The 27,687-nt window shown below is 42.5% G+C and overlaps 1 long non-coding RNA gene across 1 annotated transcript; it reads left to right on the forward strand.

Annotated features, from left to right (window-relative positions):
• The first annotated feature begins 201 nt into the window (after positions 1–201).
• Positions 202–13,198, forward strand: LOC144376363 (uncharacterized). Its single transcript, XR_013436767.1, has 2 exons — positions 202–7,500; positions 10,211–13,198. It is a non-coding gene; the product is annotated as an uncharacterized LOC144376363 (long non-coding RNA).
• Positions 13,199–27,687: the final 14,489 nt, after the last annotated feature.

The raw sequence follows: 27,687 nt of genomic DNA on the forward strand, positions 1-27,687 counted from the left end.
TAATTAAAACAAATTTTAAAAATTAAAAATTAAAGTGTCTCACTCAGAAGTTCCTGGGAGAAGTCAGGTCCTGAAGGGAAGGCTCACAGGCTTGGCATTTACAGGGTCTGGCCCAATCATAAAAAAAAGAAATTTGTTTTTCTTATGAAAAAGAAAAATTTTTTTCATAAAGAAAAGCTTTCTAGTTGCCATGTCCTGGAAGCTGCAGCTGGAGAGATGAGGGTTCTAGGTTTCATTTTTCCCAACTCCTTTCTTCCCAAATCTTGCAGGTGGCATTACAGAGGACTCAGGTGACCTTCATCAGCAGCCTGGAAACTCCTGACTCCCGCCTCAGCCTGACTCCCAGGGAACGTGGAAAAGACAACAGCCACAACGGCCATGAAACCAAGTCGTGATTTTCCACGACCCCACGCGTGTTGCCTGAGGCCACGGCCGATGAGCAGGCAGCACAGACACTCAGGTCTTCCTGGTAAGTGATGAATCTAAGTCAATATTGCAACGCAGACGTGGCTCCTCCGGCTCTGCAAATATTGGACCAAAGACTTGAGTAAGGCATGCTATTGACAGTTAGGAGATGGTGGCATTGTTGTCTTTGTTACCATGAAGTGCAGCTCTGCAGAGCCTGGCCTAACACCCTGTGTACACAGAGAGGATGGTGTGCTGGGAGGCCCGTGTGTTTGCTCTGCCAATATGCACCAGCAGCCAGCCCTCCAACCTTCTCCTCTGCCATGGTTACGGCTGAGGGTGTTTAAAACCTACCTCAGGGAGCAGCCAAGCAGTAGCTAAGTCACAAGATTCTTTTTTTTTTTTTTTTTTTTGGTACTGGGGATTGAACTCAGGGGCACTCGACCACTGAGCCACATCCCCAGCCCTATTTTGTATTTTATTTAGAGACACGGTCTCACTGAGTTGCCTAGCGCCTTGCTTTTGCTGAGGCTGGCTTTGAACTCACGATCCTCCTGCCTCAGCCTCCTGAGCCACTGGGATTACAGGTGTGCACCACTGAGCCCGGGCCACATGAGTATACATATAATCTGTACAGCTGGATGACTCTCCACACACTGCCACTCCCTGGTATCAAGCATCCGTGTCAAGGACCCTGACTTCTTCTAACATCCCAAAGACCACCCGTGTCCCCTTCCAGGCACTCTCTGCAGCAAGGGTAACCTCTGTCTAGACCTCTAGCATACATTAGTCTTGACTGTTTTAAGTCCCAGGATTTTGAAACGTGGCATTGGAAACCAATACTACATGTGTTCCACCAGCAGGACATAGTTCCAACTCAGCCAGGCACCGTCGGCTTTTGGCTCCACCTCTAACTCTCATGCAAGCCCCTTCCAAGCTCTGGCAGCAATGGTTGACTCCACTGAACGACAGAGTTGGTCTTCCTGACTCTCAGCCTCTGCCAATGGAAGTGTACGGTCCCTGGCTTCCCCACTATCCGGTCTTAAGCATGGGAGGTGCAGACACAGGAGGACTGTGAGCCAGTCTCAACACACAGCCTCAGGTGTACCTTCTAAGACAGTGGCCTCTGCCGGGCCCACTGTGCCTCACCTGCCTCCTTCCTCCATACCACCATCCCAAAGCCTCAGAAGCCAGGTCACCACTAGAGGCATCTTAATTTTTTCTTGTTTTGTTTTTGGGTCCTAAATGTGGTCCACTCTTTCTTAAACGTGTCCCAGGCAGATTTAAAGCAGAAGGTTGGAGACTAACCCTCTGGACACACTGTCACCAGATCCCTCTTCCCTTTAGCGTGCCTACAGCATTTTCTATGCGTGTGTGGGGACACAGAATGGGGACACAGCGTGGGGAGTGGAATGGCTGACAGGCACATCAGAGCTGGCACTCTCAGCTCAGGACAGAGGCCTCACAGGGGAGGTGAGTTGCAGAGAGTGTCTGGGCCAGGTTTCCTCTGTCACCACACCCAGTCCGAGGAAGACTTTTTTTTTTTTTAAAGACACATTCAGTTTCATGATCAGATCATCACATTTGGTTGTCAGTAGCATGGGTGCAAAAAAAAAAAAAAAAGTCTACATGAAAACCCTTTGTTGGAATACTTTCCACTTTCTACAGAACAGAAACTAAAATAACCTGTTACACGATGAATCACAATTACAGCCCAAATACAGACTGAGAAGCATTGTCTAAACCATGCCTTCTGTTGTAGAAGCGAGGCCATCAGTGTGTCAGCTGAGTTCACAAATCTGCTGTAACCTGTAGCCTCCCTGTCACTCCTCTGGCTCTCCTCTCCTGATAAGCTTTGTTTCCTGGCAGTATCAAAACCCTCTGTCATTGTCATCGCTATTGCTGCTGTGGTGGCAGCCCACCTTGGTTTTCTAGTTTGACCAAGGATCACCTCCAGAGTTTCTGCCTTCAAAATTTCCATCCTTCGTGGGTCCAAAATTTAATGACTGATTGTCATAATTGCCAAAATCATCGTAGCTTCCACCACTGCCGAAATTGCTTCCGGTACCACCCAAAGCCACCTCCGCCTCCTCTCCTCAATACAGTTCTCACAGCTGCCACTCCTGACATAGCCACTGCCCTGGTTTCCGTATTACTGCCTGTCACTTCCATAGTCTCTGCTTCCTCCAGAGTAACCAGGGCCACTCCTCCATAACCACCATCATCACCAAATCCATTGTAGCCATCCCCACTGCCACCATATCCACCACCACCATGGCTACCACCAAAGCCATCATGGCCACTGAAGTTTCCTCCTCCAGCACCACCACCACCACGAACACCACCAAAGTTTCCAGAACTGCCTCTGTGTCTTTGGCTAGACGAATTTTTTTTTTAATTTTTTTTATTGGTTGTTCAAAACATTACAAAGCTCTTGACATATCATATTTCATACATTTGATTCAAGTGGGTTATGAACTCCCATTTTTACCCCGTATACAGATTGCAGAATCACATCGGTTACACTTCCATTGATTTACATATTGCCATACTAGTGTCTGTTGTATTCTGTTGCCTTTCCTATCCTCTACTATCCCCCTTCCCCTCCCCTCTTCTCTCTCTACCCCATCTACTGTACTTCATTTCTCTCCCTTGATTTTTTTCCCTTTCCCCTCACATCCTCTTATATGTAATTTTGTATAACAATGAGGGTCACCTTCCATTTCCATGAAATTTCCCTTCTCTCTCCCTTTCCCTCCCACCTCTCATCCCTGTTTAATGTTAATCTTCTTCTCATGCTCTTCGTCCCTACTCTGTTCTTAGTTGCTCTCCTTATATCAAAGAAGACATTTGGCATTTGTTTTTTAGGGATTGGCTAGCTTCACTTAGCATAATCTGCTCTAATGCCATCCATTTCCCTGCAAATTCCATGATTTTGTCATTTTTTAGTGCTGAGTAATACTCCATTGTATATAAATGCCACATTTTTAAAATCCATTCATCTATTGAAGGGCATCTAAATTGGTTCCACAGTCTAGCTATTGTGAATTGTACTGCTATGAACATTGATGTAGCAGTATCCCTATAGTACACTCTATGACAATCTTATCCAGAGTTGTGATTGTCAAAAGTTACAAAAGCAAGGCTCCTCTTAGTCATGATTTCAATCGCTTCAATTTTCCTGTACTCTTCAAAATAATCTTGTAGGTGATGTTCTTTTCTGTTTGGGGGGGGGGGGGTTTACTAGGGATTGATCTTAAGGCACTGAGCCACATCCCCAGCCCTATTTTGTATTTTATTTAGAGACAGAGTCTCACTGAGTTACTTAGCTCCTCTCTTTTGCTGAGGCTGGTTTTGAACTTGCCATCCTCCTGCCTCAGCCTCCTGAGCCACTGAGATTACAGGTGTGTGCCACCATGCCTGGCCATAGGTGATGTTCTTTAGTATCTTCTCTAATGCCAGCAACAAAGATTTTTTTTTTTTTCACAGTTAAGCGGCCCCTGGTCTTTGAGAATCTTCTCTTGAGACAGATTTTTGGTTCCACATCTCTTCCACCACCTTGTGTGGTCTTGCCTGTATCCACTTCCTCCGCGGTGGCATGAGTGGTAAACCCTGGAGCGTTGGGTGTCTGGGTCTCTCGTGATCACACAGTCTGTGAGCGTCTCCCATTGTTCACACTGGCTTCTCAGACTCTCATCGCTTGTTTCAAAGCTCAGCCCTTCGAGGAATAGCTTCCACAGCTGCCTGGGCTCTCTCGAGGACTCCGATTTAGACATGACGACAGCAGGGAGGGAGACTTTAATGATGCTTTCTCAGAGGTATCCACAGGCAGAAAGGAGTAAGCTGACAAATGTATCCCCAAGAAGGCTTTTTTAAAAGGACTTCATGTCTCTTGTCAAGGGACAAAAAAAAAAAAAAAAAAAAACACCGTATTCCCTGCAAGGAAACACAAACAAACAACAACCACAGCAGCACCAACAGTTGTTTACTCCCATGCAAAATTTCCGTTTCATCTACTTCTCTCCTGCGTTCACATCAACCCCTGCAACATCCCCAGGACACTGCTGCTGCAGAATTGGCTTGCCCTCCTTCCCCTGTTCCCACCACCATGCCTAACCATCATGACTCCTGTTTTACAGATGAGGATCTCAGGTCTGCATTTTGCAGTGTGCTGCCCAATGCTGCGTGCCGGGACCCTGGAGCTGGCTTGGTGATGACTAGAGAGAATCTTTGTGCTCCCAGCTGCCCCAACAATGAGATAGAACCTTTAAATTTCCCTCAAACCCAAACCCAGAACCTGGGTCCATGCCAATCCTCTTACCAGAGCACACATGCTTATCCACAGTGGCCAGAAAGTCAAGAGACTCTACCAACTAGAGGAAGAGGGACCCGTGGTCGCCTTTAGCCTGTAGGCCTCCATGCAGGGACCCAGAGTCTTGGCAACTTTATCACCTCCCTTGTCCTGAGGTCTTTGCTTCATTTCCCTCCAGAACGTGGTGCCAGAAATACCCCAGGCCTAGTCACCCAACGCCCTGGAAGCAGACTGTGGTGTGTGCGGAGGCCCAGGTGACTCTTTCCAAAATGCTGCTGGAATGCACAGGGTTCAGGCACAGGAGGTTTCCATTCATTCAGTTCAGACTCCTGGCTCAGCCCTGTTCTTGAAAATAGATATGAACAAGAGAGGACTCTCATCCCAAGAGGCTCGCTTGGTTTGGTAGAAATTGAACATAAGGAACAGTAAGAATCCTGATCACAGGCAAGAAATAATTTTAGAGAAGTCCTCTCTGAAGAGGGCACTGAGTGCTATGGGAGGTCAAAGAGAGCAGAACCAATCCAGGTGTCCTTCAGTTCCACTGTCTTCTTGGAATAAACCCTTACTTTACCACGGTCATAATAAGAAATTATAAAAATATACATCATATGGTATCTGGCACACAATAGGTGCTCCATAATAAATGTCATACAGAGGGTTAGGTAGCAGAGGACAGCCTAGTTTGACTGGAACCAAGTGTGTGTCTTTAAGGAAGGCTGGGGGTGACATTGAAGTCTAGGTTTGATTTAAATTGGAACAAGCTAAGAAGTTTGAGTTTTTATGCTGAAGAAAATGAGGAGCCCTTGAAGGATTTTGAGCAAGAAAGTGACATAATCCAAATTGATTTTTCCAAAGGTTGTTTTGCTGGAAGGAAATATTTGCAAAAAAAAAAAATCTGATAAAGTATATCAGATATGTATATTTTAGTATACAGAAAACTAGTATTCAAAAACTTTTGACAACTTACATGAAAACATGCAACCCAATTAAAAAGTGCATCAAAGATCTTAACAGACACCTCCCCTAAGAAGACAGATGGCAAGTGAGCATGTAAATATCGTACAACATCATACGCCATTAGGGGATAACAAATTAAAAACAAGAGTCAGGCACAGTGGTGCACACCTATAGTCCCAGCTACTTGGGAGGCTGAGGCAGGAGAATGGAAAGTTGGAGGCCAGCCTATGCATCTTGGTGAGAGTCTGTCGCAAAATAAAATAAAAAGGGCTAGAGATGTAGTTCAGTGGTAGAGTGCTTGCTTAGCAAGTGCAAGGCCCTGGGTTCAATCCCCACTCCAGCAAAAAAACAAAACAAACAAACAAACAAAGACAAAAACAAAGAAATATGATTGCATGTGGTTTAGAATGGCCAAAATGTAAAATACTGGCAATGCCAAATGCTGACAAAGATGGTGAGAAACCCTTATTGGATACTGCTGATTACTCAAAATGGTACAGCCATTTTGAAGACAGTTTGGCAGTTTCACCCAAAACTAAGTATATGCTCAATGTGATCCAGCAATTGTACTTTGTGGCATTTTTCTGAATGAGTTGGAAACATGTCCACGTGAACACCTGCACACAGATATTGACTGCAGCTTTATTCATAATTATTCAAACCTGAAAATGACCAAGATATCATTTAATAGGTGAGTGAATAAACTTTAGTATATCTGGACAAAGGAATAATATAGTGCACGTATAGGCATGTACCCACACATGCGTGCTCCAGTGCACACACACATACACACATGCCATAGAGGGAGACAAGGAGGAATCAGAAATGTGTATTACTAAGTAAAAAAAAAAAAAAACAATGTGAAAAACATACAGATATATGATTCCAACTGCATGACATTCTGAAAAGACAAACCGTGGGCACAGCATCAGTGGTTGCCAGGGGTTAGGAGCAAGAGGGATGAAGAGGCAGAGCACAGGGGATTTTTAGGGCAACAAAACTACTATTTGACACTATGATGGTGGATACATATCATTACACATTTATCTAAATTCATTGAATGTTTAACACCAAGACTGAAACCTAGTGTAACCCTCGTGGTCTTTCAAAGATAATGATGTATCATTACAGGCTCATAAATTATAACAATTGTACCAATTGGGAGATGCTGATAATGGGGGAGATTATGCATGCAGGCAGGCAGGAAGCATATGCGAAATCTATGACTGTCCTCTCAATTTTGCTGAGAACTTAAACTGCTCTAAAACACAGTCTATTAAAAGATACATATTTTAACATCACTTTGGCTATTGTACAGAGATAGGAGTAAATTTGGAGATGAGAAGGAAGCTGACAAAGCAAGAATGGAGGGTAGGAGACCATTTGCAGGTCTGTCACCAGAGTCTAGCTGTGAAATCACAGGGTCTCAGCACTAATGGGCAGGGAGATGAGCCGATAGCACTAGCACGGGGGTTGGCCGTGTGGTGTGGCACACTCTCCCTCATTGCTGGGGCTGTTGAAAGAGTCATTGGTGTGTGTACTGCACTTGAATGGTTCTCAACCATCAGGAAGGATCTCCTGGAGGTGGGTGAGGACAGCAGATTGTCCAGGAGCTAATCAATGACCACTCCTGGCATTTTTTTTTTCTTATGTCTTGCCTAAGCCTTCACTCCTGAGACAAGGGTTTTCTCAACTGCACCCTATGGGTTAAAAATGACTCAAGATTCCTGGGTCCAGGCTTCGGTTGAGCATCGAGCCTTTAACTAAGTGCTCCTGACTGACCAGCACTGGACATCCTTGTACACGTCACACTGTTTCCCTGTGGGGTAAGTTTTATTGTGTCCATATTCAGATGAAAAGGCTGAGGTTCTGAGAGATCAAGTCATATGCCTTATGAATCAGGAATTGAAATTCAGGTCTTGATTCCCTACCCAGAGCCACAACCCCACCAGAATTCAGGGAGATGGAAAAGCAAGAGCCTGTGAGAACTTAAGAACAGAAATTTAAAAGAAAAACAGTATCTATTGCTTTAAAAAATAATTACAAAGGTTATGATTTTTAAATTTTAATTTTTAAAATAATTTCAAAGTTATAGAAAATTTATAAGAAAATATATGGGAATACTTTTCAACCAGACTCACCAATTGTTAAGCTTCTATATTTGTCTCATACATTGCCTTTTAATTTATAAGTATAGACCATTTCTATTTAGTGTGATTATTGACATATTGGGTGTAAATCCAATCATTTCAACCTATCATTTTGATATTTCTACATGTTTGATTGACATTTTGTTCTCCTTTTCCCTCTCTTTTTTCATTCTTTTGAACTAACTTATTGCTGGGTGGCCAGCACCTTGCCAGGGAATTTTTGCCTGCTCAGAGGGATAAGCATCCTGATAAACTGAAGTCTAGAATAATTAGTGAAGAACAAAAGACAAAGAGTCAGAAAGGATAGTTTTAAAGATGGAGCCCTGATAGGTTCAGTCGACGCAAGAGCTGGAGCTAAACAATTAGAAAATGGCTCCTGTGGTTTATTTAAGGGGGTACATCAAAAGCAAGGGTAAGGTTTCAAGAGTAGAGTCTTGCTTGGTGATGTCCTTCAGTCATCAGGTTGATTGGCATCTTAGCAGGTCACACCCATCTCAGAGGGGCTGTGCGGCTGCAGGTCACCCCATCTCTGCTGCTGTGTGGGACCTGGCAGAACTTGAATTGAGCTCACAATGTCTCTGGGCAGTCAGCCAGAGGAAATGTCCACTGGAAGTTCTCAGACACCAGATTTCCCTATTCAATTAGGCAGTGATGTGTGACAGTCCACACACAGCCCGCGAGTGGCTCATGACACTAACTGACTATAATTTATTTTTCCATTTAATCTCCTCCATTGGCATATTAGCTATAGCTACATGGTTTTGGGATGTTAGCTTTGGTTATGTGCATATATCTAACTCAAATAATGTTATGCTTTGCATATAACAGCCTTTCAGCAGTATACTTCCATTTCTCCTCTCTCAATCTTTGTACTATTGTTATAAATTTTACTTCTATGGATGCCCAATATCTTATTATTTTTGCTTTAAATGGCAGTTATGTCTTTTTCCCCCATTAACAAATGCCATCATTAATTTATTCAACAAACATTAAATAAGTGACTATTATGTACCTAGACAAGCACTGCTAATACCTGAGCTTTTAGACAATCAGAAGTGGGGGGGTCTGAGTTTACAGGTAGAAAATATAATTCAAGAAAAGCCTATGAGAGAAGAAGGCATTTTGTGTCTTGATTTTCATTATGGAAACAGAAGGTACAGTGAATCTGAGAAAAATCTTTGAGAGGGACATCTTAGTTTTCTAAGCAATTATCTTTTTAAAATAATCTTGTAGAAGAACTTAAATGATGAGAGAAGATCTTATGCACCTACATGTGCAATTACCATTCCTGGTGCTCTCCATTCCTTTCTGCAGACCCCGATGATGTTAGTATCATTTCCTTCAACCCAATGCCTATATTTCCTTTAAGATTTCTTATGATGTAGATGTTCTGCTGCTGAGTTCTTCCAGCTTTTATAAGTCTGAAGAAATTTTTATTTCCCCCTTTATTTGTAAATGATAGTTTGTCTAGATATAGAGAAGTTGGTTGACTTTTCAGAACTTGAAAAATGTTGCTCCAAACTTTTAACTTGCATCATTTCAACGTGAAGTCTGCTCTCATTCTATACTTTGTCCCATTACATCGATAACATCTTTTTTCTTAAGCTGCTTACAAACTTTTTTGCTTCGTTTTTTTTTCCTCAAAATACTTGAAGCTGGGTGCTTTAGAAAAGAGATTTATTTGGCTTATGTTTCTGATGATTGGAAAGTCCAACAGCACAGTGCTGGCACTGGCAAGGGCCCTCATGGTTACATCACAACATGGCCCGGAAGCAGAAAGGGAGATGGTTACCTGCAGAAATTGCTGTGCGTGGCAGGGACAAGGAAGCATGAGAATGGGGAGGAGTCAGGCTCACTCTTTTAGAACAACCTGCTTTTGGGGGAACTAACCTGGTCCTGTGAGAACTATTAATTCTTTCTAAGTGTAGTGCTCTCAGGATCTAATTATCTCTTAAAGGACCCACTTCCTCTTAAAAGATCCACCACTTTTCAGTGCCACCATACTGGGGACCAAGCTTTCAACACATAAACATTTGAGGGACCAGCTATATACAAAGCATAGCAGCCACATTTAAGCAATTTGATTAAGATAATGCCTGATTGAGCTTCATGTTTCTGGTGCTGGAGGGTTTGTTGACCTTCATGGGTCCGGGAGTATATAGTTTTGATCACACTCAGAAAAACCTTAGCCACGATTTCTTTAATATTACTCTAGGTACCCTCTTTCTCCTGTGACTCCTTAAAGACTACCTGAAGTTATCCCACGGATCACTGACTCCCCAGGCTCTTTTGATTTTTCTCTTTTCGTCTCTTTGGGTTTCATTCTGGCTTTGATTTTATGTGTCTGTTGCTGTGTCCTTAAATTCACTCATTTTCTGTTTTATAGTCACCAACATGCTGTTCATCCCATCTGGTGTGTTTTCATCTCGGACCCAGGATGATAAGAACCGGGGGTGGTAGGTGGAGAACCTACTTATGCAACTGGGACAATCAGAGAAGGCTTCATGAAAGAGGTGGCATTTAACATCAGCATCAAATGTAGAGAGTGAAGGCATTTCAGGAACAAACCATTGTAGACAGATGACGGAGAGGGCACCACTGGCAGAGGGTCCAGGAGAAGCCAAGGCACAGAGTGTGGACACTGGCAACCTGGAGGATGGTGCAGGGGCAGGGAATGGTCTGGAAGGGTCAGTCTTCTACAATTTTAGAGGAAAAAAAACAAGAGATTGGAATCAAACCCCATCATAAAGCTGAAAACAAAACAGAATCAAGACTAGAATACCTGGTGGGAGTGGACTTACAAATTCCTTGCCTTCAAGTCACTTTTTCTGCTTGGTTATCAACCTGCACATCTGAAACAAAACAGCTGGACATTGCTTCTCTGTTGTTTTGGTAAAGATGATCTCTAAAGCCGCTTTCTTCTCTCAATGTGCATAACTCTACAAAACAAAACACCTCATTTCAGTAGCATTTGAGTGTCATTGGTGTTTTTGAGCAGGAGAGTGCATGCCTTTTATGTAATGGATAGTTGAGCATTTATAAATGAGTCAGGCGAATGGGTTCCCATCACGGTGGTGCTAGTGAGGCTTGGAGAGGAGGCACTGCAGGCATAGGTGTGTGTATTATTCCCATTCACTGAAGAACTAGGATACCAGGAGAGGTAACACGAAGAAGGCATTTTGGAAAAGCTATTTTGCAATGAAGAAAACACCTAATGATGGCTTTATCCCTGTGGGAAATCCCAGCTGAGGACGTGATTTACAATCCACTTGGCTCCTTTAAGTCCTATGATGTGGTGTCTGGTAGTAAAAATGGCAGCTGACTTGATTAAGTTTTTACAGTGTCACTAAAAGATTCTATAACCCGTGTGAGTCTTGGATTTTACATTATTAAAAAATGGTAAGAATAATGACAAAAATCTTCAATTTGTGGTAAGAGTTCAGAATGATAGCATGTAATTCGAGATTTGAGTTTCATCACTATTCCATCTGGATTTTTAAATGGAAATTGACAAACTGATTACAAAATTTATACAGTAATATAAAGGAATAGGAAAGTCAAAACAAGTTTGCCGAAGAAGAACTGAAAGCATTAACATTTCCTGATATCAGAACTTACTAGAAAGCTAGAGGAATCAGGAAAATGTGATTTGGCATAAAGACAGGCAAATAGATCAATTAAGCAGCGAAAAGTATAGAAATGGATCCACATACACAAAGGCACTTGATTATTGACAAAAGTGCAAAGTAGATAGTTTTTTCACAAGTGGTGTTGAAACAATTAGACATCCACATGCAAAGAATAAAACCAACCAAACAAACAAACAAAAAAATCCTTTGTTCACCATTACATTTAAAGTAATCCCCTCTCAATCCTGGTTTTTCTTTCTGCAGTTTTCAGGTACCCACAGAGAAATGTGGTCTGAAAATATTAAATGGAAAATTACAGAAATAAACAATTCCTGTTTTTAAAATTATGTACTATTCTAAGTATTATGAAGAAATCTCTAGCCATCCTGCTCTATTCCTAGGACAGGAATCATTTTTTTTTTCCAGTGTGTCTGCACTGTATACCCTACCCACCTATTAATCACTCTGTAGCTGTTTGGTTATGAGATCTGCTGTTATGATATTGCAATGCCTGTGTTCAAGTAATCCTTATGGAATAGCCTAACACTATGTCACAACACCTTGTCATTTACCTCACTTCATCTCATCACATAGGCACTGTATCATCTCACATTATTAATAATAAGAATGGTGAATATAGTACAATAAGATATTTTTGAGAAGAATAGACTATATTCATAGAACATTTATTGCAGTAAGTTGTTATAATTATCCTATTTTGTTATTATTATCCTATTTTGTTATTATTAATCTCTATTGTGTCTTATTTATGAGCGAAATTTTATCACAATTGTATATGTCAAGGAAAAAATATATATAGGGTTCAGTACCATTCAAGGATACAGCATCCAATGCAGTCTTGGAATGTATCTTCTGCAGATAAGAGGCAACTACTGTACATAAATTACATGAAATGGGTCATATACTTGAATGCAAAAACTACAGCTACAAAAGTTATAGGAAAAAAAACAGGAAAAATCCTTTGCAAAAATTTTTCTTGATAGGACAACTAATAAACCATAAAAACAAATTGATAAATGGATTTCAGCAAAATTTAAAACTTCTTCTCTTCAAAAGACACTGGTAGGAGAATCAATAGGCAAACCACAGGCTGGAAGAAAACATTTGCAAATCATATATCAGGTTAAGGGAGGACTTTATATATTCAAAATATACAAAAACTCTCAAAACTCAATCAGACAAAATAAAAAAAAAAACATGGACAATATATTTAAAGAGAGATTTCACCAGTGGCAGACAGCACCCGGGAGATAGTATAGCACACTCTACACCTCTTTGATTGGCTACGATGACCTCACTAAGTGTTGACAAGATCATGGAATAGTGGAGTCTTCATGCAGTGATGATGGAGATGTAAAATGACATACCATTTGTAAAATAGCGGGCAGTTTCTCAAAATGTTAAATACACAACTCTCATATATGATGTAGGCATTCCATTCCTAGGTGTTTCCCGCCAGTAAGAGAAGCATGTGTCTATATAAAGATTTGCACACAAATGTTCACAGAAGCTTTAATTGTAACAGCTCCAAACTGGACATAAACCAAGTGTCCACCAACAGGAAAAGGGATAAACAAACCGCTCTTTCCAACCATGCAATGGACACCACTCGGCAGTCAAAAGAAACGGACCACAGATGTGAGCAACAGTGTGGGTGAATCTCAGAATGATTATGCTGAATTTAAAAAGATGTATTTAAAAAATAATAAAAAGTACTCACTGTATGATTCCAGGAACCATGCATTTTGGGAATTAAAAACTAATATATAGTGATAGCAGATCTTTGGTTGTCTGGATACAGGAGGAAGAAAGCCCACAAGAGAACTTTTGGGTTGATGAATGTTTATTACATGGATTGTGATGTGGTTTCACATATGCTGAAACTTATTAGCACTTAAAATACATAGAGTCTATTATAAGTCAGTTGTACTTCAATGAAGAAAAAAATAGATGGGATTCTATGTTGCGCAGACATGGATTCACATCCTACCTTTAAATCTCAGCTTCACCACTTGAAAACTGTATGACCTTAGGTAAGTCACTCAACTTCTCTGAATCTAAGCATCCTCATTTATAAAATGAGGTTGATAATATTTCTACCTTCCTTATAAGACAGTTATGAATATAGACTGAAATAATGCAGGTAAGGTGCTTGGGACATAACAGGTGCTTAATGAACATTAATTATAGTTGAAGTGCCTCCTATAATAACTGACGTTAGGTAATTGCTCAGTTAAGTCTCACCCATCTCCATCCTTACCATCTCCCATTAAACTTTCTGTGTTTGATCATAAAATTCTTGGCAAAAAAAAAAAAAAACTCTATAAAAGAGAGAGTTACACCAGACAGAAAAGCCAGCTCCTGAGCAAGGCAGTTCAGCTGGGTGTACTATCATCTTGTCCTCACGTGGTGTGGCTGGTGTTAGCAACGTTCTCTAAGGGTGGTGATCTGGCCTAAGAGGAGCTTAGCACAGCAGAGTCCTCTGTTACTCTTGGGCTCTCATGGAACTTTCCAGGTCTACAAGTGTTGGGCAGCTGTGCAGTGAGGGAGCCTCAGCTCTCCCTCTAGGGTGATACTGGCACTTTATAGGAGGGTGTCCCTATTGTCCAGGAGATTTCTTTGGTCACAAAGGCTCTGCTGAAGTCTCCCCATCCCTGTAAGGAAACTAGGACTAGAACTTTCATGAAAGAACAAGGCATGCTCTGTGTGGTCACAGCGGCTGAAACTTTAGCACAGTGGCTGGGCCAGCAGCCCCAGCACTAACTCATTCTAGCCACAAAGATGTTCCCCTCTGAGTTCAACTGTCCCTTCCTCTGAGTTTCTTGACAAAGGGCTGGAGATGGGGGCGGCGGGTAGAGCTGAGAGGCTAGGGACAGTGGCTGGGTAGTGAGCAGGTTTCAGATGTATTCACCATAAAAGGAGCTTGTTCCGCTTTTGATGGAAAGTTTGCTCTTGTGCCTAGTAGCAGGTGACCGTGCTGGTTTTAAGTGTCAGATCTGGCTCCCAATAAAGACTTAATGAGAAGTAGGTTGAGCTTTGAAGGCCATACGTCTTCAAAAGGATGCCTGCAAGCATTGTCTGCAGTCAGAGTTTTCAGGAATTCTAGAAGGAAGGGGGCTTACGTCCCCCTGGGTTTCCCAAATATATCATCAGTCAGAAGCCCCCATGTATTCAACACATTTTAAAGTTGCAGAGCATGGACAAGGTTTAGAGAACAGAAAGGTGAATATAGTATACTCCACCTTCAAGGAGCTCACGGTATAACAATCGGGGTCCATCATATCTTGTGTGACCTTGGGAAAGTCACTGAATTTTTTGAGCTTTAGTTTCTACCTTTGAAAAATGGGATTATAACCTGTTACTCAAAGAATCATCATGAGATGAAGTGGAATGAAATGAGATGATGTGTCATATCACAGGGCCCAGCACAGGACAGATATCCCACGAACTTGGCCTTGACTATCAGTGATGAGCAGGATTAGAATCCAGGCTGGCCTAGTGTTCTCACTGGATTTGCATTAGGTGACAAGAGCCAAGGCAAAGCTGGGAGGCCTCTAGGAGCTGTACCCTTCCTGGGACAGGGATCAACCCAGGGGTCACATTATCCCAAATTTAGCTCCTTTCTAAACAAGGGACCCTACCTTTCACTGTTGGTTTTTTTGTTTTTTAATGACATTGTATAAATTTGAGTTACTCTTATTCATTCAACATTGATAGTCTTGAGCATTTTCCACGGGGCCAGAAGCTGGGGATGAGTGTTGCTCTGAGGCCTCAAGCAATGCAAGCGTCAGACAGTTATAAGCACATACCAACAGGGCACCAGAGGCCCAGGTGAGGCACCTGACCAGACTTTATGGCTCTCACCCCCGCAGCTTCCTGCAGAGGCTCCTTCCCCCAGTGTGGCTCTTACTCTGCCCTCCCCTGCCTCACTATGGCCTACTGGCTCAGTCACCTGTGCAAGAGTCTCTGTCTCTGGCATCTCCCTTCCCAGTCCAGTGTGACCAAAACAGTGGTCACACTCAGAAAGAACTGATACTGCACTTCTTTGCTGAAAAACTTCAAGGACTCCACTAATTCACCTGGCAGACTCTTCAGTACCACCTGACCTTCATGTCCCAGGTGACCTAGAGGGCTTCCTTTCCATTCTGGTCAGTTTTATACTCAGACTTGTACGGTTTTCTTATCCAGTGTCTTTTACACCTCTCCTGCAGAGTCTCATTCCACTTCTGGCACCAGGAAGACCAGAATTACACACACACACACACACACACACACACACACACACACACACACCTTCAAGACCAAATGAGTTCTTTTACATTGAGCAGATTCATGGGGTTAATACACTTTTGTTGGACAAAGTGGTAGAGGCAACTTCCAGCACCATAACCAATATCCTGGTGGATGCAGGTGGCAGCTAGCCAGGCTCAGCCTCGCAATCTGTGCCCTGAAGTTCAGCCCAGACAGGTGGGGCACTTGCTGCACATCAGGCAGTGGCACCAGGGAACACATGCATTGACAAGAACAAGTCTGAGGATAAACCAGATTGGCAAAGCTCTTATATCAGTGCATGAAGTAGAAAAACAATGATGTAGACAGACATCTGCAAGGGCTCTGGTGATGCCAAGGTCACTCTCAGAGGGTCAGGGAGAGGATCAAGCGATGCTCCGTGCAGGCAGTGGGATTTGAGAAATCCCTGGGAATGAAACCATCGATTTATGGAAGGGGCCGAGGGACCAAGGAAACAACAGCCCAAGACTGCCCTGGAAATGGGAAGAGGATGGATGGAAGGGGAGGAGAGGGGAGAAATATGAGGGACCCCCATTCCAGAGAATTTCTTTGCTTTACTTCTACTTACTTACATTTTTTGTTTAACAAATGGGACAAAGGTTTATTGGATACTATAGCTTTAGATTTAAGACACACACACACACACTTAAAATATTTTAAGTTCCATGCTCATAATTTATTACCAGATAAGTTGGAAATTCAGGATTTTTTAAATAGAAAACACTAGATTATGTCCAATTTACATGATTTCTCATGGATCTGAAATTTAAAAAAAACACTTTTTTTATTCCTGCTCTAAACCACTCAAACATTTGTGATAAATTCTCTTTGCCAACTACAAAAAAAATTAAATTAAATTAAGAGGCAAATACAGTCATTTTCTGCAGCCTAGGTCCCTTACTGCCTGACGTGGGATTCCCCTGCTGCTGGGACACAACTCAGCCCCTGGAGGGGTCCGTGCAGTGAGGTGCAGTTGGAAGGAGCTGCAGGCAGAGCTCGACCCCACATCTCTTGATGTGAAGAGCAAAGTCACTCTGAGCACCAGGGACCGTCCTCACAGGGCATCCGCAGCCCCACAAAGCCCTGGAAGGAGCTATTGAGATTTAATTGTGCAAACCCACGTGGCTGATGGGAAGGACACAGGAGGGGTCCTATGGGGCTTCTTTCCCTTTCTTCTCTTTCTTTTCTCTTTTTTATTCCTTTCCCCCTGGCTGATGGAATAAAAAGAAATGATGCTTCTGCCTGCTACAGCCTGGGGACTTTCTTAGGGTTCTCTGTGTAGTGTTATTTGAAAAAAGACAAAACCCCCAAACAAAACACAGTTGTATGAACACAAAAGTCCAGCTCCATGGTTGAAATCTCCCTTTCCATTCCCAGGGACGGGTTTCCCAAATGAACCCCGGCTTGTCTGTTCAGACAATGGGGTCCCCAGGGAGCTGCACGTGATCAGACCAGCGAGTGAGGGGGCCGGTGGGTCAGCAGCCTGGTCTCTGTGACCTCCCCGGCTCTGTGAATGGGGGAGGTGAGCTTTCTGTCTTCAGCCTGAGTCTCCTGTGATCAGATGTGATGCCAAATGCCCAATGCACGAGGCACGGGGCATGTAAGTCACCAGACCCTGATGTCACTTCCTGAGTGATTGTCTTCTCTGTGCTCTCATGATCCTGCTGCCCTGGCACCCAGCACAGGGCCCAAGAGCACATTTGCTGAACAATAAGTGTAGGTGTGTGCACATGCTTGTGTGTGTGTCTTCTGTGTATTTTAAAAAATTTTTAAAGATTTTTTTTTTGAGGGGGGTACCAGGGATTGAACTCAGGGGCACTCCACCACTGAGCCACATCCCTAGCCCAATGTTTTGTATTTTATTTAGAGACAGGGTCTCTCTGAGTTGCCCAGCACCTTGCTTTTGCTGAGGCTGGCTTTCAAGTCTCAATCCTCCTGCCTCAGCCTCCTGAGTGGCTGGGATTATAATAGAGTGCCACTTTTTAGGTTCTTTTTTAAAAACAGTATTCCTCAGTGGCTGAAAAACAGGTATAACCTGGCACCAGGACCTAAAATAGGTACTTTCAGACCTGGAGGAATCTACGGGGCACCGCAGGCCAAAGCTGTGGCAGGCCACAGCTGAGGGACATATGGGAACTCCTGCATGATTATTATATCATCAGGTAGCAGTGTAGATGATGTGGCTCCCAGCACACATCTTAAGCTGCTGCAGAAAAATGGAGTGCTTTCTTGCTTTTGATTCCGGGGTTTCCTCTGTAAACAGATGCTTCCCTCTTGAATAAAATTTAAGATATGTGTACCTAGGGCTTCCACATGTAGGGACACAGGAAGTCAAGGTATGGGGTTTACGGTCACCTAGGAACAGAGTAGAGGAAATTCAAAGTCCTTTGCTCCACAGATGGGGAAAGTGAGGCCTGGAAGAAACATTTACTTAGAAGAATGGACTGCAAACCTTGCTTCCTTTGTATTCCTAGCCCAGGAGGAGATAATCTTATGAAAGATCCCCCTCCCCGACTTCAAACTCTTAGGTTGTTATGATTTGGATCTGAGATGTCCCCCAAATGCTCATGTGTGAGACAATTCAAGAGGGTTTAGGGGAGAAATGACTGGGGTGTGAGAGTCTTAACCCAATCAGTGAGAGGCAACTGAAGGTGGGTAGTGGGTGGCTGGAGGATATGGATCACTGGGCGTATACCTTTGGGGTATATATTTGGTGAGCTGAGCTTAGTCTCTCTGTGCTTTCTGCATCATGTGAGCTGCTTTCCTCTGCCACAATCTTCTACCATGATATTCTGTCTCCCTTGAGCCCCCAAGGGATGGAGCCTGCTGTCTATGAAGTGAGACCTTTGAAATCATGAATCCCCAAATAAACTCTTCTTGCTACACAATTGTTCTGGTCAGATCGTTTAGGCACAGCAATGAAAAAGCTGACTAAAACAGGTTGTTTATTGCATAAATATTCTAAGTTATCAAGTTTGGCTCGAAAGGAAAAAGCTTTTCCCATTCTCAGGTGGCCACTGGAAAAATACTCCAGAGATTCAGGTCCCATTGGGTGGGGAAGGGTCCCATCAGCAGCATCATAAGACAATGCCCTCAATTGTGCCTCCCTAAACAGGCCCCTTGGCCCACACTCAGGCTACATCCTCCACAGGACCTTCTGTCTACCTTGTACCTAGCACCTGGTACCTGGTACCAAGGTAGAGACTGCAGAGTAGAATCCAAATTAGCAGAGTGGCTATGTCAGGTAGCCTCAGCTCTCTCTTAGATGCTGAGGATCCAGATCTTTGGGGCAATGTTTAGCACAACAGGGATTGACTCGATTATCTGCTTTGTGTCTCTTTTCCCCTTCTCTGTCTCTTGCAAGTGACACTGCCTTGTGAAATAGCTGTGCTGGTGCTGTCCCACCACCTGGCCTCCTTGATCAGGTTGAATTCTGTGCTTCTTCAAAGCATGACTTAAGGGCTTCTCCTTCCACCATGGAACTGTGTGATGAGGTGCTTTCTCCCACTTGCCCCAGTTTCCTCATCTGTAAAATGGAGATCCAGTGGCTCCACCATATAGGTTTGTTGCAAGAGCCAATAAAAGAATGACTGGTGCTTTACATAGTCATGTGGCCCAGATCTGTAGACTTGCAGGAGCCCACAGAAAGCTCCTCGGCAGAAACAATGTCAATAGACAAGTCTTCTCTTTATGCTAATGCAGTGGTTACATAATACTAGTGCAATCCTCCCCAGGTATAATGGTTGCAGAGAGGAAATCTGATTCCCCCTGGGGCTGGGGAGGGAACAGGTGCTGTGGGTGGCTGTAGGCCATCATCCCAGGATGACAAGAAGTGCTCAGTCAAATTCTTAAAATATTCTAAAAGAGAATTCTTTGAGATTGCCCAAGGTGCATGCACCATGTTTGATATAAGAGATTCCTGGCCCACTCTTGAGGATATAGGGAAATTTTTAAATGACAGATTTGAGAATCCCCATTAATTCTATATCCTGGATGCCATTCCAAAAACATGATCTAAACTACTTTTATAACTCTTTTTATTGTTGGTGGTAGTGCTGACAATCGCCAGTTCCAGGACCTCAAGAGTGCTAGGCAAGTGTTCTACCACTGAGCTACACCCCCCAGGCCCTAAACCACTTTTTTTTTTTTTTTGAGGGAGTGGGCTTCCTTTCATCAAGCTCCTGGGGCTGATTTGCTCTGAGAATAAACCAGCAGGAAGCTAGGAATCTTCCCACCTAAACCCACCTCCAATTGCCCATCAGCCTTCCTTGCTGCCTTAAAAAGCCACCATGAGAAGGCAATTTCTCTAGTCCCTCTTGGGAACCAATCAGCTAGAGAGAGAGGTCAATATCTATGACTAGTCACTGAGATGTCTCAGGGCTGAGCAGGGCAATTTTCACTTTAATGAGTATATTATTCTGCAGCTGGATCTTTTTCATTTAATAAATCTTGGATACCTTTCATTTCAGGCTTGCCATGTATCGTTTTTAGTTGCCACATAGAGAAGGAAGAACCACCCTATAATCAGAGTTGTTGGGCAACAGTAGAGCAGCCTGGGAAGAAAGTGAGCCTTCCATCACTCACTTTGATGAAGTGGCCAAAGAGAGAGCAGCTGTAGGTTAGCGATGGCAAGGATTCCTGCACTGGGTAAGAAGGTTCTACTAACAAGAATACCTAGTTGAACTTCACTGAACGATCACTATGTCCCTATGCTTTTCATAGGTTATCTCTTAGGATCATCACAGAACTAACTCTATGAAATAGGTATTGTCCTTATTCCCATTAGTACAGAGGGAAAAATGGAGGCTCTGAAAAGTTAAGAAAAGTCACAGAACTAACGAGAGACAGAGCCTGGAATCAAACCTCTTGGGTCCAGGCTCTTGATCTTCATGCTAACATCCACCCTCAAAGGAGATCCCTAAGCAGGCACCCTACTCTTTCTGGGATTCAGGGAACCCCCATTGCCAAGGCAGCTGCCATTGGTATATTGTTAGGTGAGACCTGAGTGGCTGGTAGTGACTTAGCTAGAGAGTAAGACCCGTGAAAGATGCCCATCTTTGAGGGAAGAAGACAGTAAGAATGTCTTCTCCAGGACATGGTTATCCTTGAAGGGGCAGGAGGCCACCATCAGGATGTGCTCTCCAACTGACACCCAGGACCCTCAGGACCCTGTCCCATGAACAACTGAGATCCCCGGGTCTTGCATGCTCCTCCAGGGACTGCACCAGCCAGATCCTGGATATTTTGATCTGATATTCTTCTGATCTGTGTGCACAGGACTTAGCCCTGCGCCTGGAAGGAGATGAAACCGTTCAGGACCTGGCACATCTTGTCCTAGCAGCTAACTTTCTGGAAGCCAGCCAGTGCCAGGACACCTGACCCACACAGAACTGGCTCCTGGAAGACCAGAATATCATCAGTCACTCCCCAGAAAACTGTTGGGTGGGTTTCCAACAGATGCCTTTTACCGAAAGGATAGAAACAGTAGGAAAAAAATTTGCAGGCACAGATTCCTTAGGCAAACAATAGTTCCGCAATCTTCCATTTATTGAGTGCCTGCTATAAGCCAAGAACTTGACAAAATGTGACTTCTAATGTTGTTTTTGCTGCTGCTATCACTCAAACCAGGTAACATGGATGGAGCACCTATGTCAGCCCTGGGCTTCATAGGTAGTGCTGGGAATGGTTCAGTGAAGTGAACTAGACGGCCCTTGTCTAGATTCTGGCTGTCCACTTTGTGACTGTGACCTTTATTGGACAATTAATTGAAACTTTCTGTACTATACTTTGTTTTCACCCATGAAATAGAAATAAGAAGACATAGAAAGCATAGTACTGAGCACTAAGTACATATTGTCTTTTATTTTTTTATCAGCATCTCATTTATTAACAACAACAAAAATTGACTTGCCACTATTATTGTTATCACTCCCTGTTTTATTGATGAAGTAAGAAAAGCACAGAGGGTTCCAGTAAATTTCCCCAAATTAAATAGCTAATAAATGGCAATGCCAGAATTTAAACCTAGGTTTCTCTGGCTCCAAAATGCTCACTTTTTACTGTCAACTAAACTGCCTCTGGGGACTCTTGAAGCTTAATGTAAACATTCAGGAGTTCCTGACATTGTTTCTAGTCATTGACATTATGCTGAAATGTCAAATATTCCCACTGATAGGAATAAGCGGCACATCTGGAGGAATTGCTTAAGTTGATCAAAAAGTTTGAGGGCCTTCCACAAGGAATTTAAATAACAAATCTTCCAAAGAAGATGTGAATGGTGACAAGTGAGAATCCAAATGGAGGAGATTGCTGGGGTGACCCAGGGAGACCCCTAGACCAGGCAGGAGACAAACATACCCTTCTTGGTCTGCCACTAACTTGCAGCATGACCCAAGAAGTTATTAGCCATCTGAGGAGTGTTTGTGAGGTTGAGATTCAACACCCTTCAAAAGGCCTTCCTGAGTCAATGAATATCTTCATTCAGTCAGTCACTCAACATTTTATTGACCGCTTACTTTGTACCAAAAACTATTTTAGGAGCTGGAAATGCAAAGCTAACAGCAATATGCATGTGGTCCCTGTCTTCACTGAGCTTGGAGGGGAAGAGAGAAGCAAATCAATATGGACCACAAAGTGAAGGTTGCTCAGAGAGCAACAGAGCAGTAGCATCTCAAGGAAGGCTCCTGACCCAGTTCAAGGGCTGGGTGAGTTTTCCATTTCTTCTGAGAACCAAAGATGAAGTAGGAGTTAGGGTTGATGGGGGCACGGGGAAGAGATTTCTGAGAGGAGGGCACAGATTTGTGGATTTGTGAACCTGGTATATCTGAAGAAGCAAGTGAAATTTAATGTGACTGGGTCTCATGGACAAAGGGGAAGAAACTGGCCAGAAAAGAGACCAAAGGCAAGCAGGGCCTTGACTTCATGCCAGACCCTGTCAGTCCTATTAAGAATGGTGATTTCTATCTTTAAACTGTTCAGGGGAGCCCCAAGGGTTTTAGGCTGACTTGTAATTTGGAAAGATCACCCTGGCTCCATGGGGAGACTGAACCAGAGACAGGAGGTAGCTATTGCCACAGTCACTGCAAAAGATAGTCCTGTACCTGGTGTGGAGGCAGGTCCTGGAGAAAGCAGGCAAGAGGTGAGGACAGCTAAGACGGCAAATAGGCAAGGCTTGGTCTCTGCTGCCTCAAGAGCGTCCAGGAAGAATGTACCAGTGGCACCAGGCACCCTGGGCTCTGACCTCCAGCTTGGCCTCCCTGGGCCCTGAGTAAGGCCTTCTCTACTCTGAACACATGCTCCTGAGTGACACTGGCTCTCTCTGTGACATCACATCCCCCTCTTTTTGCTCCCAGCTCAGGCACTGACCTTTTGTTATCCTGAGCTTCATTTGTATCCATCTAGTCGCCAACTGGTCAACCTGCACTGGCCAGCTCTGAGCCACATCTTAATGTGCTAAGAAGGACACTTCTGTCTCTCCCACCGCTCCCCTTCCTTTCGGGACCATCATTTCTGCAAACAGCACCACTCTTCAATCAGCCTGCTTTCAAACACAGGCCGCCCTTAGCCATGCAGAGCCGTATGGCCCCTGCCTCATGACCGTGCATCTCTGAAACTTTGGGTTTGGCTTAGCAGGCAACAGCGAGGGGCTGGAGAGAGAGAGCAATTATCGGCCTTCAAGACTCCGCCTGCGCTGTTGGCAGGAATGTTTTTTCCCTGGGTGTCAATACAAGCCCAGGGTCATTTTTCAGGGCCTGCCAATGGCTGTAATTGCATAGGCCTGAGTGGCTCTCCAGAGAATCCCTGCTGCTCTCCATTCTCTCCTCCCGGACACTGCTCTATAGACGCACCCCAGGCCATGGATCATGTTTTTCACATAACCCGTTAATTACTAAATAAAACAACCCAGCTTTCAACCTGATTAGCCCAGATTAATGGCCAGCAGCGGGTTTCACGCGCCTGCACAATTTATCACAGAAAAGAACTGCGTCTTTAATGATTTAGCTACCTGGCCTAGCAGGGCCTGCTCAGGGCCACAGCCCCTGAGAGGAGTTAATTGCTGTTCTTCGTTTCTGACCTGGAAAGGCCCAGGTGACAGTTCCCATTAGCCAGGCTTGGCCTGCCTGATGACAAAGGATGGCAGAAAACCCTTCCCTCCCACTTTGTTTGGAAGATATATGGAGGTCAAGTGTCCCCAGCCCCACCACCCCAGCTGCCAGTCGAAACAGGTTGAATCAACCTGTAAATTGGCATGCTTCCCTCTCCGCTCGGCCCTTTCTTCCTTCTTCAAAATGCTGAGAAAGTGAATCTTTTTATTTTATTATTATTTTTTTTATCTTTAATTGTTAAATTTCACCAAAAAGTTTTAGGAGCAAATCAAATGAGAAAACCGGTTCATTGTTCGGATTCCTTTTTGTTACATTTTAGCTTTTCTAGAAAACAGAGTGACAGAATTTATTTAATCATTTATCACAGAAAGATCTTTTGATCAAAAGGGTTTTCAAATGTCAAAACTAGTCCCCAGCATCTGATTCAGCTGTTGTGTTTTCCAGACAAGGACACTGAGACTCAAAGGACGGGACTCAGATATCCAAGGTGGCCCCAGAGAGTCAGTAGTTTACCACAGGGGATCTCTTCCCAGCAGCCAGCACTGCCAGACCAAGGCCACCAGGGGGCTGACAGGGCTTCTTGAATGTGAAGTGTGACAATACCGGAAGGGGTCATGAAAAACCTCCTTTAGACATCTTTTTATTTACTAGTCCCCAAACCCGTGAGAGAGGAGAAAGAGAGACTCTTTCTTATTTTTCTAGTGAAAAGTCCTAGCAATTATTTTGTATCAGAACGGTGCCATCCTGTAGAACTTCCTGCAGTGGTGGGAATGTCCTGCATCTGCATTGTCCCAGATAGCGGCCACTACTCCCAGGTTTACATTAAGGCCATGGTGACAAAATTTTCATTGTTGTTATACAGAAATACAATTGACTTTTCATGTTAACCTTATATCTTATAAACTTACTGAATTGATTTATTCTCCTTTTTAATTCATGGAGTTAATTCTTTTAGAGAACTTTAAAGCTTATAGAAAAATTGAGTACAAAGAAAAATTGAATAGATGTTGGCCTCCCACCTCTAAGGATTCTACATTCATAGACTCAATCAATTACAGGTCCAAAATATTTGAAAAAAATTAAAACTGCATTAATACAGAATATGTACAAGCTTTTTTCTTCTTTAACCACTACAGTACAACAAGAGTTTATACACTATTTACATTGTATTATGTATTACACCCCATCGAGAGATGGTTTAGAGTCTCTGGAAACGTGTGTAAGCTAGATGGAAATACTATATAAGAGACTTAAACATCCATAGGTTTTTGTGTCTTAAAGGAGAGGGGTCCTGGAACCAATGTCCCATGGCTACCAAGTGGCAAATACAAATATTTTTCAATATACTTTATCCAACTGCCTACCCTATTAACATCTGACATTGATGCCGTACATTTGTACAATGGATAGACTCTATCAACACATCATGACTAGCTACAATTCTTAGTTTAGGACCATGTGTGTCATCTGTTTTCTGGAAAATGCATACTACCTTGTATCCACCATTACATCATCATTCAGAACATTTCACTGCCCGAAAATTCCTCTGTGTTCTCCTGATTGATTCATCGTTCCCCTCTCTGCAAAACCCTGGTCACCACTGATCTTTTCATTGTCTCTATAGGTTTGCATTTTCCAGAAAGTCATATAGCTGAAGTCATATAATATGTAGCCTCTGTATATTTTAGATAACTGTCCTTTAGTGAATGTCTTTTGCAAATATTTTCTCCCAGAGTGTAGATTGTTTTTTTCTCTTTTTCTCGACTGTCTTTTGCAGAGCAGGCATTTCTAATGTAATGAAGCTCATCTTCTCACTTATTTCTTTCATGGATCCTGCATTTGGTGTTATTCCTATAAAGTCCTCAACAACCCAGGGTGTTCTAGATTTTCTGCTATGTTATTTTTAGGGTTTTTATAGTTTTGCTTTATACATTTGGATCTCTGATCCCTTTGAGTTAATTTTTGTTGAAATCTGTATCTAGATTCATTTTTCTTTTCTTTTTTTTTTTTTGCATGTGATTTTCCAGTTGTTCTGGCATCATTTGTTGAAAATACTATCTTTCCTCCATTGTTTTGTCTTTGTTTCTTTGTCAAAGACCAGTTGACTATATTTATGTGGGTCTATTTCTGGTCTCTCTATTCTGTTTCATTGATCTATTTTTCTATTCTTTCTCCAATACACTGTTTTTGGTTAGTAGACCTTTATATAAAGTCCTGAAGTCAGGAAGTATAAGTCCTCCAACTTTGTTCTCCTTCAATATTGTTGGGACTAACTCACATCTTACACTATTGAGTCTTCCTATCCACAACCATGAACTGTTTCTCCATTTCTATCACCAGAGATTTGTAGGTTTTCTACTACATATCTTGTAAACATTTCATTATATTTATACCAATGTATTGCTCTTGGGGGATGCTAATATAAATGGCATTTTGTTTTTAATTTCAAATTCCAATTGTTTATTTTTGGTATGTATGAAAGTGTCTTGGGAGGCTGAGGCAGGAAGATTGCAAGTTTGAGGCTAGTCTCAGCAACTTAGTGAGGCCCTGTCTCAAAATAAAAAATAAAAATATTGGGGGATGTAGCTCAATGGTAAAGTGCCCTTGATTTCAATTCCCAGTACTACCAAAAAAAAAAAAAAAAAAAAAAGAAAGAAAGAAAAGAAAAAGAAAGGAAGGAAGAAAGGAAGAAAAAGAGTTTTATTTCAATTCCTAATTTATTTACCACTGATTTCCAAACAAACATTTGCTTTTATCATCATGATTTCCCAATTTCCTTTCCTCTTTTTTAAAAGGCCTAAATTTCAATTTAGGCAAAATAAAGTCCTTAACTCCTAACTTTATTTTCAAATCTAACCACTGCATTTAAGTGGTTGAAGCAGCCTTTTCACTAAGACCATATTAAAAATGAAGAAGGAAGAAAGCTCTTGCCCTTCCCATATTCAAAGCCAAAGCAAAGACTTTGAAAGCCAAGTAGCAGTGCTGAAGGGCATGTACAGCCAATAAAGGAGTCCCACACGGTGCCCACCTCTCAAGACACGGGTGCTTGGGCTGCTCAAATAGCCTTGGAGGAGCATCCCAGCAGATACAAGTTGATACCCCATCACCAAGTTTCACCTGCCATGAGGAGGGCAGAAGACCACACCATAACATGAACCAGATCAAACAGGCTGTGAAGAAGCTCTGAGACATTGATGTGGCCAAGGTGAACACCCAGTCAGGCCTGATGGAGAGAAGAAGGTGTCCATTCAACTGATTCCTAATTATGATACTTTGGATGTTGCCAACAAAATTGGAATCTTCTGACCTGAGACCAGTTGGTTAATTCTAAATAAATAAATACTTTTTTACCATAATAAAATAAAATAAATGACTTAAGTTATGCAAATTTCTATATGGGACTGTTAATAATTAGGAATTAATGAAGCAATCCATGTTCTAAGTGAAAATCATTCCTTCTTACAACTCCAAATTTCCTGGAAAGAATGATTTCTTCCTCCAAAGAACTTCTTTTTAGAAGTTTCCTTAGCAAGAATCTGTTTATGATGAAATTTCTCATTTTTATTTGTCTAAAATGTCTTTAATTTGTTTTTTTTCTTGATTGATGCCTTAATTTGGTTCATAATTCTTGGTTGATATTTTCTTTTGTACTTTGTCTTTCTGTTGACTTCAGCAATATACAATCTGTATATTTTTTAGATATTTCTTTTAGTTCACAAATTCTTTCTCTAGGTGTTTGTAATTCATGTTTAGAATTAATTTAGATTTTTCTCATTAATTTAGTTTTTAATTATAATAATTATATTTTCCCATGCTTA

The sequence above is a fragment of the Ictidomys tridecemlineatus genome, chromosome 3, assembly GCF_052094955.1.
Source record: "Ictidomys tridecemlineatus isolate mIctTri1 chromosome 3, mIctTri1.hap1, whole genome shotgun sequence".
NCBI lineage: Eukaryota > Metazoa > Chordata > Mammalia > Rodentia > Sciuridae > Ictidomys > Ictidomys tridecemlineatus.